A 16,290-nucleotide genomic window follows, 5' to 3' on the forward strand; every position below is an offset into this window, starting at 1 on the left:
GGTTGGAAAGCTGCCAGGCAGAGAAGGACCTGGGAGTGATGGTGGACAGTCGGCTGAATATGAGCCAGCAGTGTGCTCAGGTGGCCAAGAAGGCCAACGGCATCCTGGCTTGTATTAGGAACAGCGTGACCAGCAGGGCTAGGGAGGTGATCGTCCCCCTGTACTCAGCTCTGGTGAGGCCGCACCTCGAGTACTGTGTTCAGTTTTGGGCCCCTCGCTACAAGAAGGACATCGAGGTGCTTGAGCGGGTGCAGAGAAGGGCGACGAAGCTGGTGAGGGGCCTGGAGAACAAGTCCTACGAGGAGCGGCTGAGGGAGCTGGGCTTGTTCAGCCTGGAGAAGAGGAGGCTCAGGGGTGACCTTATCGCTCTTTTTAGGTACCTCAAGGGAGGCTGTAGCGAGGTGGGGGTTGGCCTGTTCTCCCACATGCCTGGTGACAGGACGAGGGGGAATGGGTTTAAGTTGAGCCAGGGGAGTTTTAGGCTAGATGTTAGGAAGAACTTCTTCACTGAAAGGGTTGTGAGGCACTGGAACAGGCTGCCCAGGGAAGTGGTGGAGTCACCATCCTTGGAAGTCTTCAAAAGACGTTTAGATGTAGAGCTTAGGGATATGGTTTAGTGGAGGGCTGTTAGCGTTAGGTTGGAGGTTGGACTCGATGACCTTGAGGTCTCTTCCAACCTAGAAAATTCTGTGATTCTGTGATTCAGCCCTTAGCTTTATACCCAGGAAGCCTCCTCAGTTTCAGCTCTTTCAGATCCTCCCCAGAAGCCTGCCTACTTTTTGCACTTTCTTCCTGCATAACCTTGAGCATACAATGATGTGTGTGCTATTATCATTACACATTCCATTTGACCACTTAGCATCTCATTAATTACAATGTTCTTTCCTTTGGCCTTGAAAAAAAATAAATGTGTGGGTGTCCCTTCACTTATTGTTCAGTGTGTTGCTGCAGATGTTGTTTTTCTAGCCCTTCACTAACAGGCCACTTTTCCTCATTTACACTCAACAACAGCTTCTTCTTCTTAACCACAGAGTGTTCACAGAGCTGTCACATCACTAAAAGTCTTTCTGACTGACATTACCCACCCACCTCATGTCAGTTCAAGACCTGTCACCTGTAATGCTTGTCCTAATTTTTCAGATTTTCAGTTTTGGCCAGTGTGGGAGCCAAGCTCCTCTTCTTACAGTCAGAGGTCTCACGTTGTGGAGAACCTCTCTTGTCATTAGAATTCCATCCTTATATTGAGAAACATTCCCAATGGAAATTCCTACAAGCAGTTTTTGTTTTTGAGAAGTTTTAGTCTTTGCTGGAAAAGTCTTTAGAAAGCTTCAGCACTGCCCATTCATTTTTCTAATTTGTTTTTATCCAATCTGTGCCAAACAAGTCTCAGTTTAAGGAGAGGTTATTTTTATGTTGATAAATGGGATTTGAGTCTGGCTTGGTTTCCTACTCAAAAGCCATAAGGTCCCCAGGTAGAATGATACCCACATACATACATGTGGTAATGTATGTATGGTAGCCTGTTCACTAATATTTTCATATATGAATATGAGTCATAATTAATAACAAATGTTTCGAACATTTCAAACATAATTAACAAAGAATTAACAAAGGATGTTTCTTGCTTTTGGAGTTCAAAGTCCCATGAATACATAAAGAAAAAAAAAAAAAAAACATTAAAACTGGAATGGGAAAGAAACATATAAAGGAGTAAAGGTGCTTCAAGATGCAGAGATTAGGCAGATTTTTCCGACCTTCAGTTTGCAAGAAGAGGAATCCAGGAAGGGAGGTGACTTTCTTTGGCAGTAGAAAAAATACCCTGGAGATACAGAGGTCAAGAGGTAAAGGTTATAGCATCTTCCCTGATAAATAATTGATTCAGCAGATGACCAAGAATGTTAGTAGATAGAGAGCAAGAGGGTTTGTTATGCAGTAGATAACAGAGGCCACTATTTAATTTTCTTGTATAGAGCATCTATCACAGTTTGTCTTTTAAGACAGTTTATTTTATGAACTATAGAAATCTACGTATTCAAAAATATCTGCATCCTGTGGCAAGATGTGCATGTTGCACAGCAAATATGCATGTATGAATAGCTCCTGACTTTCTGACGATGGTAACAGCAAGATTAAGCTACTGCTGAGAACACGGAGATGAGGCTGGTTGTAGGCAAAACCAAATGTATGCACTGGCTAGATCATAACACAGCAAACTTGATGCTGCTTATGTGATCCTTAATCAAAAGCACGATAACAAATAAAACCAAAACCAAAATACCTATCCAGTAATCCTGGGCCAATAAACAGCTTACTCTATGTAGCAGCTGTCATTTATTTTTTTTAAACCTTCACTTTTTTTTACTTTCTTTTGATTTATTTATTTATTTGGGAAAAGCTTGCCAAAATGGTGAAGTTCAGAGTAAGCAATACGTGTTTTTAAATTGGTTAAAGTTATTTGTCTCAGACGCAATACAGGAGTGTAGTAATCAAAGAGACTAGGGTAAACTTTATGTAATGGGTATCTTCAATTTCTCTCTACTAAAGCTTGGCAAAACTTTGGATGTTTATGGAATTTGAATTGTTGACAGAGATGGTCTCATGGAAAAGTCACACAATTTTATTATTATTGTAAAAGCTACAAGGGATTTGCTAGAGTTTTAAACACCTTGTGTTTAAAATGCAAACACTATTGTAGTTCATATAAATTAATAAGGTTACATCAATATTTCCAATGCAGAATAAAGATTTTAAAGATTCCTAGAAACAGCATCTACAGTTTAATAAACTACATTATTCCTTGAGCCTGGAATAATCATCTAACTTTCTTATCATATCAACTACATATTAGATGTCCCAAATTTCCCAAAGCTGCCGGGTACTGCTATTTCCTATTCAATTACCAATGTTGCATAAATCAACCTCACTAAAAATCCATGAAGCAACTAAATAGTTCAAATGTGAATTCCAAGAATAGCAGAGCAATGCTTACTTGTAACTCATTGACCATCACTCAAACTCTAGAGTATGTGTGCTGCAAATTAAAAAAGGCAACAGATAGGAATGTCTTTTTCTTATATAAAGTGATTGTTTTAATGGGTAGGCTGGTATGAAGAAAAATTAGCCTGATCATACAGCAGATGGGAACATTTTCTTGATGCATTTCTGAATGTTTGTGAGATAAATGTATCGTTCAATGTAATTTTGTAGCACCCGGCTGGTAATTACATCTCTAATACTTTAGATGAGTGTGAACTCATATAAACGCTTGGAGCATCTTGCATAGATTGGTCCTAATTGAATGTTGTAGGTACCTTATTAAATAGCATTTGTACTAAGATGAGGAAAGAGAAAGAGGCTGCCCATTTACTTATCTAAATTTCTTGTCATGACTGAATCTTAATTTTTCTCTCCTCCCCCTCATCTTTATTTCTTTCTCAAGAAAAATGCAGGATTTTGCTTCACAGTGAAAATCTAAAAGTCAGTAAGCTGAGGAAGGGTGCTTGAAGGATCATCTAATTGTGAAGTGTTTCATTTAGAGTCTACTCAAGTCTCCAGCTGTGAAATTGCAAGATTCTTATATGCCAGTACTCACAGCAGTATCTTAAGTCTATATAGGATTGCTAACTTCTGAAAAATTGCTAACTGTTCAAAAACTTGTCAGTCCGGTACTCACAAAATCAGGACGTTTGCTTTCACAGAATCACAGAATCACAGAATTTCTAGGTTGGAAGAGACCTCAAGATCATCGAGTCCAACCTCTGACCTAACGCTAACATTCCCCACTAAACCATATCCCTAAGCTCTACATCTAAGCGTCTTTTGAAGACTTCCAGGGATGGTGACTCCACCACTTCCCTGGGCAGCCTGTTCCAGTGTCTAACAACCCTTTCGGTAAAGAAGTTCTTCCTAACATCCAACCTAAAACTCCCCTGGCGCAACTTAAGCCCATTCCCCCTCGTCCTGTCACCAGGCACATGGGAGAACAGACCAACCCCCACCTCACTACAGCCTCCCTTGAGGTACCTATAGAGAGCAATAAGGTCGCCCCTGAGCCTCCTCTTCTCCAGGCTGAACAAGCCCAGCTCCCTCAGCCGCTCCTCGTAGGACTTGTTCTCCAGGCCCCTCACCAGCTTCGTCGCCCTTCTCTGCACCCGCTCAAGCACCTCGATGTCCTTCTTGTAGCAAGGGGCCCAAAACTGAACACAGTACTCGAGGTGCGGCCTCACCAGAGCTGAGTACAGATCACCTCCCTAGCCCTGCTGGCCACACTGTTTCTGATACAAGCCAGGATGCCGTTGGCCTTCTTGGCCACCTGAGCACACTGCTGGCTCATATTCAGCCGACTATCAACCATCACTCCCAGGTCCTTCTCTGCCTGGCAGCTCTCCAACCACTCATCTCCCAACCTGTAGCTCTGCTTGGGGTTATTGTGCCCCAGGTGCAGGACCCGGCACTTGGCCTTGTTGAACTTCATGCAGTTGACCTCAGCCCATCGGTGCAGCCTATCCAGATCCTCCTGCAGAGCTTTCCTACCCTCAAGCAGATCGACACACGCACCTAACTTGGTGTCATCTGCGAACTTACTGAGGGTGCACTCGATGCCCTCGTCCAGATCATCGATGAAGATATTAAAGAGGACCAGCCCCAGCACCGAGCCCTGGGGGATGCCACTAGTGACTGGCCTCCAACTAGACTTCATTCACCATGACTCTTTGGGCCCGGCTATCCAGCCAGTTTCTAACCCAACGAAGCGTGCGCCAGTCCAAGCCAAGAGCAGCCAGTTTCTTGAGGAGAACTTGAGCTGGACTTTCCACTAGACTTTTATTTTTAAACCTTTGGAAGTACACTGTGCACACTTACAGCGTCTCTCTGCCATCAAAATGCCATAGGGCTTTGGTTTAATGAAAATTTAGATTCTTTCAAAATAGCAAGAGCCTGGGAACAGTTTTGAGTAAAGTCATTGAACATGATAAACACCATAAGAGGTGAGGATGATACTTGAATACAGCAATAATAGAACTGACATTTCTTTCCTGCACTGTGTGGTAAAGAGGGCAGGCAGAAGATCCTAATGACAATTTAAACAAGGTCTGATTACTTTTATAACACTTTTTTTTTTTTTTTTCCCCCTATGAATATAATTAAAATACATATAAATAATTCTAACAGTTTTCCTGACAGTGAGCTTAAAATGACTATATTTGGATAAAATATCCACATTTAGCAGAATTGGGAATACCACTAAACTGCCAGGTCTGTAATTTTAATGTAAATTGTTCAACTTTAAATATACATTTTTATTTTTTTTTTTCAAGACTGCAAATATTTTGTGTTTATCCACCACATACAGACTTTTTGATTGCAACCTATGAAATGACAAATGCTTTGGCCTGTAAAGAGATGACTGGAGGTGCCTTTTGACACCTCCTGCAGTATCTTTGATACACAACTCAAGTTCAGCTTTGTTCCCAAGTGTGGTGCATAGGAATATTTGTCCCATGCAGTTGTAAGCACTAGTAATACAGAGAGGACAGAAATGCTGGTACTTTGTGTGTTGAACCAGCTCTACCTGGAGGCTAGCACTCTGCACTCTCTGGGAAGAGCTGAGCTTGGTCCTGACAGCACACTGCATTTCCAAATTACATTAAATTCAGCCAGCATAACGCTTAAGAAAACATACTTAGAAAAACAAAGCAACATGGGATGGTAGCCAGGGATGCAGGAGGCTAATCTAAAAAATAAGAGATTGCACCTCTCTGAACAAGCAGCAAGCATACTGCAGCTACATACACCATATTCTTCTTCTTAAGGACATCCGTCCAGTTACTCTGACCTCCTGCTGAGTCAAGTGGTTACAGGTGATTTCTCTGCACACCTGTTGGAGAGAATGATCTCCTTCTGTAGAAAAGCTTTCAGACACACAAAAAAAAAAAAAATAATAATAATAATAAAATGATTCCTTGTAAATAAAAATGGTTTTTAAAAATTTAAATTGACATATTTAAAGTTATATATCTAAATAAAACATATTGGTTTTCAAATGAAAACAGAAAAATTGCTTTTGTGTATGTGTGTGTGTGTGTGACTTTGTCAAGCGTTAAGGTGGAAAAATCCAATTTGTCTGCTTGGATAAAAGGTTTTGTGAGAAGATTTTTATCAGTTTTATGTGTTTCATTCTCCTAGTTTTCACTTCATTCCAACTGGAATGTGGTAGCTGAAATTGTATCAAAACCTAAACTGCAGTTCATGGACCTATTCATGGTGAAAGCTGCAGAGCTCAGTTCACGATGATTTACAGCCATCTAGCTTATGCCTAGAATGTACACTTGCTGAGTGACTTGATGTCTTCTTCCACTCTACAAGATACTCATTTAAAGTATTTATTAAAAAAGCCAGGTAACAAAAATGCATGCGTATGTGTGTCAGTATACAGTAACCTATTAAAAAAACAACCATGCTGGTTAATAAGATTTTTCTGCTACCTGGAAAAGGGAATACATTTTCAACTAGAAATCATGCTATGTGGATTTTAGTTATTTATAGCTAAGATTTATATACACTTCTGAATATTATTAACCTGTTGCAAACACAAGATATCAGTCTCTAGAAGGCACAAGAATTAAAGTTCTCTGCACAGCAGCTTCATTACATATGCAATGCAATTCTGCTTTACATTTGAACATATTTTCTCCCTCTGTCTTAGTCAAGTTATTGGCTTGAACACGTTTAGAGGAAATTACATCTGTGTAGTGGAACAGGACTGTTTCTTTCCTTCTCAGTATGAACATTGAAAGTTGCAAGACAACAGAATCACAGCACCATCATTTCCAAAATAGACAGAAATTTTGTAGGGAAACATGCAAGTTAATGAAACTGCCTTTTTCTACCCATGCAGTAGGATCCTATTAGAGCAAATAACTTTCTTCTCCAGGAACCTGCAGCAGTGGAGAAGATCAGAGACCTAATTATGTGGCTGTAATGTCAAGAATGAAAGGATTCAGTAGTGTGACTTTTCAGACCTAGGCAAGCACAGCGCTCCTTTCTTATTCTTGTTTTCGAAGACCCCACTCATCAACAGGTAGTTCAAGCTGCTTCCCCTTGGGGTACCATCATAACAGGTATTCCATGCGATGTGTTTTCATAGTCTCACTTTACCTTGAAGCTATTATTTTGGCAAAGAAATTAAGCCAGTCCAAACTTAGTTATCCAGAGAATCAGCAACATCAAGTGGGAGCAAAATAAGATTTTCTCATTGAACATCAGCATGTAGAATTACAAACATGCATTCCAGTAATTCCATCACCCCTTTGCTGCCCTAACATTTTTATCATACAGAAAATGATATTCAATGCTAAAGGACTGACATCAGAACCAACACAAACCAACTGGTTTGATACCAATTTACTTCACTAAGTTCAGCGAATAATACTCAGAACAGGCCAGACATGAATTGACCATGATTACTTTGAGTCACACGTAAGGGAGGTTTTTGGTGATGTAAACTTGGAGTAATCTCAGTCCTAAATGAGTCACTTTGATTTACTAGAAGTAAAACACTTTTCTAATAGTTCTTCTCCAGTTGTCTCCCACTGGGAAAGCATCCTAAAGATAGCTTTCGATTTGCAAAAACATTTAATAACTTCACAATTATTTTTCCACCTCTTATGTTCAATTTAAGTAAAGCTAAACAGGAAATCATTTATTTTCTACACAACTGGTAGGAGGAGAATGAATTAAAACTGGTATATAAATATATAATTAGTACCTAAGATTAGGCATTTGCTTGGACAAGTACTATTGTGTTATACACTTTCCCTTGGATTAGCTTCAATATTTTTACCTATGCACACTTAGTGTAATCAACTGCAAAAGTGAGTTTACTGTGAGATGATCTGATATTAAAAAAAAGTGGGTTATGTAATTTATTTTGTTTTCTGTTAATGGGCTTTACACAAACAAATATTCGCAGCTGCAAAAAGCACATTTGCAGTCCCTTTTCCTGAACACAGAACTAAAAACCAAACCCATACACAAATGGTTTTCCCTGATAGTAAATTTTCTCTTCAGCAAAAACTATTACCAGTCATAAGGTATTCAGAGCAAGATGTTATGTACAAAGAGAATAAGGCTATAGATTAAATGTAAATCATTTTCTTCTAGAAGCCACAGAATACATTGCAGAAAATCCAAGGAAACAACAAGGAAACAACAAAACCACAAACAACAACTATTATGAAAGCATTGTTGGGGTCCCAATCCAGCACAGTGCTAAAGTATATAATCTTTTCCCTATTTCATCTCCCCTCAAATGGGAATGGTCACATGCTTAGAGTAAAGCATATGTGCAAACGACATACTGAATTAAGGATTTATAGGAGCAACTCTGAGTAAAGAAAACCAGATGGGAGAACAGAAGCTTTCATGACACAAGATAAAAAATGTATAAAATGTATAAAATATGTAACATCCAATTAAAAGCAACAACAACAAAAACAACAAAACTATTATATATCTATTACGAAATATTTTTAAAGTTAGAATAGTTCCTTTTATATATTGCGTTTTCTAGTTATATTTATTTATCCAAGCTGAAGTTGAAGAGGCACTACTTAAAATGCATCTTACAAGTGTTTCTAAATATATCAGAATGTTGAAAACCTTTCAGAGCTAATCTGTAGAATAGACTATGAATTATAGGAATATACATCAGAAAATTTCAAGAGGGACCTTCAGGGATTTCAGATGATAAAGACTGCAGATGCAGATACTTACATTCCTACAATACAAATCATCTAAAAAAAAAAAAATAAAATCCAGTCCTTTACTTTGCTCTTACAGACATTCTCAACCATATTTTGCATGTCACGGAATTCATAATCCCCTGAGACAGAGCATTTTCACTCCATCCCAGATTATCATTGCTACAGTTTACTCACTCCGTACACATTCTTCTATCTCCCTTGATATCTCCTTTCTTGAACTTCAGATCCATAGCATATTACGTAGTTCCACTTAGTTTCCAAAAAAACCCTCTTTAACAGTCTTTTAATAGCGAGCCCTTCAGACCTCTAAACACAGCTACCCTTGTTAGGAATAAAGCAGAATAGACACAGGACTACAAACTACAAAATTACAGATGGCATCTTCATATATGTACCAATTCTCTGAAGGTTTTTTTTTTTTTTTCTTTAATAGTAAAAGCACTCCAGAAGGATGTCTGAATCCCATTTTGCTTTAATAATTGAGGATGAACCTTAGCCCAATAGAAAAATTCACCTGATTAAAGATAACGTTAAAACAAATCTTGTTTCAGTGGACTTTGGATCAATTTCAATATTTGTGAAGTATGGTGAAAATCAACAGTATTGTATGAATATTTAGCCTTAGTATTTCATATTGGAATCTCTGGACATCAGCAAGAAGGCAGGTTTTTAAAATAATTAATTTAGAAAGACATTAGCAACCTGCAAAGGCAGCTTTTTATAATTATTTTGTGGGAGTATTTCTCTTCACTTGTTTAATGCTTGAATGTCTTCAAAATCTCTTTCCAGGACATGGCTTGATCTCATCTAAGGTTGAGGTTAATTTAAGGTGTTGATTATCAACATGGTCTCTATTTCTGCCCACTCTGCTTGGTGCAACTGCAAAGCCTCCATTTTTCACTTTAGTATTTAAGCAGACTGGACTTCATTTGCTAACTCATTAATGCAGTGAGTTTGTGCCTCTTCTGAAGAATGAAATACCCTAACAGTCTCTTGGTCTTACACTTAACAGTACCTGCAGGTTTATTACCTTTTTGCTTAGTTATTAATCATCAGCACCATTAGAGTTATAGAAGACATCCAAACTTATTGCATACATGCATGTTGCCTATAATGTTATTCACTCTGACTACGTTTACTCTTGCATCATCTACTGTAACTGTAATTGGTCTTTTTCCTTCATTGTATTGGTATAAACACTTACTGAGAAGACATAAGCAACCATTTATGAGTCTATACCTTAAAAGTTATGATTACAGAACTCTGATACAAGAATCTTTTTTTTTTTTTTTTTTTTCTTTTTTTATTAACGGTTGCCATCTTCACAGAAAGGGGAAAACAAGTCCAACAAGTCCATAAGAGTAGTTAGAGTAAGATTTTTTAAGATATAATTCCTATGACCTCCTGCCTCAGTTTCCTTTCTTCTACTCTGGAGATTCTGCTTTCCATTCTCAGAGGCAATAAATCCAGCAAGAATTTTTTTTTGATGCTGTATCATCTACATCCTCCTTTAATCACCATCATATCTCTTGTGAAACATACTTCCAACCCTACTCAAAGGCAGCAGGTCACTCCCTGCAACTGCTGAGCCCGTGGAGAGTGTTGCCCCAGATAACCATCTGCTGCCCATCAGTCCTGTAGTGCTTTCTGACATTCAAGCTTCTGTGCCATGAAGCTGAGTCACCCCAGACAGTGCTAGCATGAAGGCAGGGGCAAAGTTCAGCTCCCAGATCTCTGCTAACAGTATCAATCACACAGTAGAATGGTAGAATATCAAGGTTAAAAAAAAATTCTGAATTATTTTATCAGTTGTTTCCTGCTACCCCAGATAAAGCAGCCCCAGAGGTTATCGCAGTCCTATTCTAGTCTTCTTAAGAATCGAAATGGCATATTGAAATCATAGACAGGTTGCCCCTTCTTAATTAATTTTCCTAGTAGATGACCACTGGTGTGAGCAAAGATCATAGAAAGGAAACCTCATCGGAAAGTGCCTGAACTCTTTTACACACTTTACATATTAATGCTGGAAACCTGACTTTTCATTAAAGGATATGTAAATCACTGCAACATCAATCCAGCAGTAACTTACACACTATAAAGTGTTTAAATATTTTGAAACAGTTGCCACAGCTACCACCTATATTAGAAATTATTTTGGTTACTGCCAAGGGAAATACTGGTACATGTCTGGGAAATCAAAAGAACCCACTCACAAACAGCATATTGGGATTCATCTCCTGCATGATTGCCAGCAATTAGCCCCATAACTCTCTCTAAGATTAATAAGAAAGTTAGATTTCAACATGTTACATGAAAAATTATTCACATGGCCCCTATTAAAACTAATGAGAGTTACAATGATTAACTTCAGGCACGCATATGAACACATACCATTAGCTGAAATCTGCAAGAGTGAAGGAATGGAGAATTAAATTTGAAATACTAGTTAATCTGCTTAATTGTGAGTAAAGTTGTTTACTACCTCAGTATAATTAAAGAAGAAAGAATAAGAAAAAAGACCAATAAATATTTCAGAGATATCGTGACTTTCATTTCCCACTAGGATTTATGAATTACTTCCAAAGCTGCAGTAAATCAGGATACTCATAACTTTTCTTTTGTCCAAAACACTATTTTGGCCTGTCTCTATAGAGCCCAGTGTCCTGGCAAAAGATGCTTGTCATGCATTCTGTTCCTGTAGAAGTGGCTGAAATTCAAACTCAAATGCTCACATTGTGAAACCATAGTTTTCTATGGTTTCTAAAATTTTATGGAAATTAGTTTTCTAAAAATTTATGGAAATTTGTTGATTAAACACATTAAAAAACAAAACAAAACAAAACAAACACAAACAAACAAAACCTATCAACCAAACTTGATGAAATCTCATGCGGATTTCAGGCTCAGCTCATCAGCTAGGTTTTCCTCCTAAGCAAGCACCTTGTTTCAGAGTGTTAGCTGTAGGTCTTGGTTTACCATGGTGAAGATATTACTACTAGAGCTTTTTTCTCCTCTCACTATTTGTACAACTCTCTTTCTAGAGACCCAAATAAAGGCTGTCTTACAATCTTTGTGCTTCATTCTACATAGTAGCTATGGTCTTTCCTATCCAAACTTTCAAACAGCTTCTTGTTACCTCTGTCTCAATTTCAGCCTTACAAACTACAATTACATCCTACTCACTGTGATGACTGCTTTCCTAACTGGTCACTTTGACTCTGGTGCCATGCTTTGGATAATTCTACAAGCTCCCCTTTATTGCATTAAATACACACTGCTTGTCTGGCTTGTCTTCACTCTCCATGTCTTTGACAAGCAATGCACTCACATTTACTACTGAAATGCTCACTTTCCCTTCCAATCAGTCTCTTGGTTTATTATTTCTAAGACTCACATACTTTCACATTTGGGGGCAGCTGCAAGTTCCCCCGTCTCTTTATAACCCTTTCAAATTCCCTGTACTAACTGCTTATTTCTATTCCTGTATTGCCTACTACCATAAACATCAAGTTTTAACTTCTATGTGCAGGTCTCCGTGCTGTTTATGGAGCATCAAGCCCACTAACAATGGCTGGAAGCACATCTCACTGACACTAGAGCAAGACAGGAAATAAAAGGATCTGTCTCCACGTTCTGCGTGTTTACTATGCTATTTACAGTGTTTTTTTAAATGAACAAGATTTCACAGTCCATGCCATGAATTCACAAGCCAAAGTGTGAATGAGAAGATTTGATATGTCAGTTCCAAGGCATACATCATAACTGCTATTTCAAAGTCTGCAAATTACATATACTTCTCTGACAAACTGAGAAAGGAAACAAACAAACAAACAAAACAAACAAAAACAAACAAACAAACAAAAAAAAAAAACAACAAAAAACATGATGGCAACCTAAGAGATGCTTGAAAGCTATACCTAATATTCTTCCACACTAGCAAAGAGAACGCTTCAATACAATACAATGCAAAACAAATACAATAAACAATATAGTGAATTTGTATGGTTTAGAAAGAAATGTAGAAAATGGGAGTTTCTGAGGACAAATGGATATTTTCAGGACATCTAGGCATACAGTGATACTCTGAGCAGGAACAGACTGGTTGCTTCCAGCTGAGATGCTCTGTGCACACAACACTTGATGGCAGGACAGGCTCTGTGTGGGTGATTACCCAACTTAACTAATTACACCCCACAGAACACTTGATTACTGTGGCTACACTGGTGGGCTTCCTTTGGTGCCTCTCCACAGGACTGTGCTGAGTGTCTGGGATTGGTCCCCAGGTGTTTGAACTAAACCAAAGGATTCCTGTGTGTACCCTTCCTCTCCATGATTGTTGATCTGGGTGCTAGGTCTAAGCCTTTAGAGAAAGAGTTACTGCTTTCTTAGGCATTTAGTTAATTTGTCATCATCTTCCAATTACTATATTCTTTTTAGCTGGAATTAGTGTATAAAAACATGGGGGTAGGCATTTAGAAGTTTAAACTGACATTAAGCTATAATATCAATTGTTATTCTCATGAATTGCTGAAATAAAACATGCACTTTCTGCATTGTAAGTGTTCCATTTGTTGACCTTTAAGATGAGCTTTGTAGAGACTGTTTTTATTATAAAATAATTCTTTTAATTTCTGTCTCTTCTTAGTGGCATATGTCTCTGAAAGAGAAGAACAAGATGTCCATCCATGCATAAGCAAGCTTAAAATGCCTCTTATAGCAGTTTTAATGTAATGTACACATGCCTTTGTGGAATGACTCTGACAGGTTTGGCAGACTCTTCATTCCAGAATCTGTTAAAGATTTCTTTCTATATTTTAAAGACTGTACACTTAGCCCATGACCTTAATTTTCTGTTCTGATCCATGCATTTCAAAAAATTCTTTTTTTTTTTTAAAATTCATCTTCTCTCCTTTGCTTCTTGCTTTTTATAACATCATTCCTGAAATTATTCCTCACTTTCCTGTATCTCTTTTTCCATTTGCTTGCCATAGTCTGATCTTTTAAATACTTTTGGGTTAGCAACTGCACAAAACTCAGTGTCTCCTGTAAAGCCAGTTACCCATTTTAGATTCTACTCCTGATCAACAGGAATGTTTTAATATATTCCCATATCATACTAGTAGGACTGCATGTGCTACACTGCACAGTGCTGATGGAACAAACTGCAGATCATATTGCCCTTCTCTGTAAAAGTAACCCAGAACCACTCAAGACATGCAGTATAAAACCATAGATTTAGAGGGCTTAATAGTCATAATTGTTAGTGGTCCAGCATTCCTAGAGTGCTGTATTTTATTAAGAAAAAAAAAAAAAGTCCATGAGTTGTCAACATTTGCAGCAGCATAAATCCTATGATTTTTCTCTTTCCTTCACAAGATATTTCTCTTCTAATACAAGGTAACAAGCCCATCAGCAGGAAGGTTGACATTGACTTCAGTATCTAAAATGACCTAAATGCTTAAATAATTAACAGCAATGAAATAAATATATCGTTGGACAGAAGAACGGTCACTAACTTTTACTTGCAATTGATTCTCAGGCCATGCCAAAAATACAGTGATATCTGTCACTCAGTTTCCCTAGATGTAAAATGGAGATAATTTTCCTTGTATCATGGAACCGTTGTGATAAACTATTTTCAGTGTAAATAAAGCGGTATGTAATTTTATTTTCATAAAGTGGTATACAAATGTCTGACATAAGGATAGAATAGGTACAATTTCTGTAGTAAACAGCTATTCAAAAAAGTTGTAGGTTTAGTTCAGATAAACTAAAAACATACCTTTCCTCTGTTCTCTTTTCTCTTCAGAAGCAATGCTGACACCTGCCTGGCTCTCACTGAGAGAAAGAACTAAGTTTCAGAGTGGGTTCAAAGGGAGAAGACAACAGGAGGCCCATGAACCTCTAGAACCCTACAGCAGACGGGAAGAGAGAAGGGGAAAAGAAATAAAATTAGGTTCTTCCGCAGAGTAGAGGAGACACGGCAAAAATACTTAGTGTTCCTCTCCAGAGGTTTGTTTTGTTTTGTTTTGTTTTTTGTTTTTTAATTATTATTAATTTCAAATACCATTGTCACAGTTAAGAAATAAATATCAGTTAAATAGCAGAAAGTTTAATCTGCATTACTGTAGTGGAAACTGATAGCTCAGATTTCAATTTTACAGTGCAGGAACAGCCTCTTCCTGTTTGATATCATTTATCAAAATCCAATTGTCAAATTGTCAAATGCTAAAACACTCACTAATATGATGTATTTTAGAATAATCAATCTTACTTTTTACAAACAAAAAAACGAAGAGGATAATACACATCTGCCATTTCAACATATTAACTGAAAAAATGTTACTAGTAACAAAAGAAAAAATAAAATGAATTCTTCAAAGCGCTTCATTACATTACTTCCTAATCAATTGTTAGAAAGTCTTGTAACATTATAATGGCTGAAGACATTTGATAGATTCACGGAGCATTTGCTTGTTACTTGTAAAAATGTTCAGCATTGTGTTCTAAATAAATATCTGTGACTACAAACTGTTACTACATTGAGGATTTTTTGAAAGTTTACAACACCATGAATGTATTATCTATCTCCTAAGCACTATAATGTAAACTTTTTTTTTTTTTTTTTTTTTTTTTAATATTGAGTTAAGTGTCTCTCTCCAGATTTCTTATTCCCATTTTCTTTGATAATAAAAAGTATTTTCAGAAATGCTTGCAATGTTTTTCTCTCTGGAACTTGCAGCAAACTCTTCAAGAAAATCAAGTTCTGTTTAAATTAAACATAGTCCAAAAATCATTTTTCTCCCATTTTTATGTAAACCTAGCAACTAATCCGTTATTTCAGAAGGTGCGAAGCTGTACTTAAAAGGCAAATTTGGTATTAAATCAGTTCAGACCCTCTACCATAAACATGGCTTTCAGTGTATTTATTTTTATTTTTTTCAGTATTTTAGCCATCTCCATTTTTTTCAAGGACCATAAATAAATTAAAACACCCGCACATTGTATATTGCTAATATTCTTGACCTTATTTCCCCCACTTCTGTTTTAAATAATTGTGTAACCAGACCAACATAACACTGAATTCTTTTGAAAACACTGTGACTTAATCACTGGAGGATATTTTCCTGAGTCAAACAGTATTCTTCTTACACAGTGGAACCCTGCTCATTATCCTTTTTTTTTTTTTTTTCTCTTGAAATGACAAGAATTTTGTGTTTTTCAGTGAGTGCTCTTGGAGTTTCATTTTTCTCTAGCCTTGCGATAATTTTTCTATGATTTCACTGAACAAATCTCAGTTTGACACTATACATTGGATTTTTTTTCAACCTTCTCCTCTTAAGCACTCCCAGGACCCCGTTCCCTTATTGTTTTCTGTAGCAAAACTAATATTGTTCAATGAAAGGAAGCAACAATTCAGCCTAATGTTGGTTCCTAAGACATGCAAAGTCTAATCATGATTGAACTGTAGGGACTAAATATTCAATTACATTCTTCTTTAGGAAAAGTCTTTTCTATCCAGCAGAAG

The 16,290-nt window shown here is 37.3% G+C and overlaps 1 protein-coding gene across 14 annotated transcripts in view; it reads right to left on the reverse strand.

Moving 5' to 3' along the window:
* The window catches only part of SLITRK4 (SLIT and NTRK like family member 4), a 268,817-nt gene that overhangs the window by 105,177 nt on the left and 147,350 nt on the right, over positions 1–16,290 (reverse strand). For 5 of the 14 annotated variants that reach the window (XM_084535154.1, XM_084535157.1, XM_084535155.1 and 2 more), the window contains one exon: positions 14,545–14,674. The exons of the other annotated variants lie outside the window; for them this stretch is intronic. The gene's annotated coding sequence lies outside the window, so the exon portion shown is untranslated. The remainder of the gene's footprint in view (positions 1–14,544; positions 14,675–16,290) is intronic. 14 annotated transcript variants of the gene reach the window in all.

The sequence above is a fragment of the Aythya ferina genome (assembly GCF_964211825.1).
Source record: "Aythya ferina genome assembly, chromosome: 13".
NCBI classification, from domain to species: Eukaryota; Metazoa; Chordata; class Aves; order Anseriformes; family Anatidae; genus Aythya; species Aythya ferina.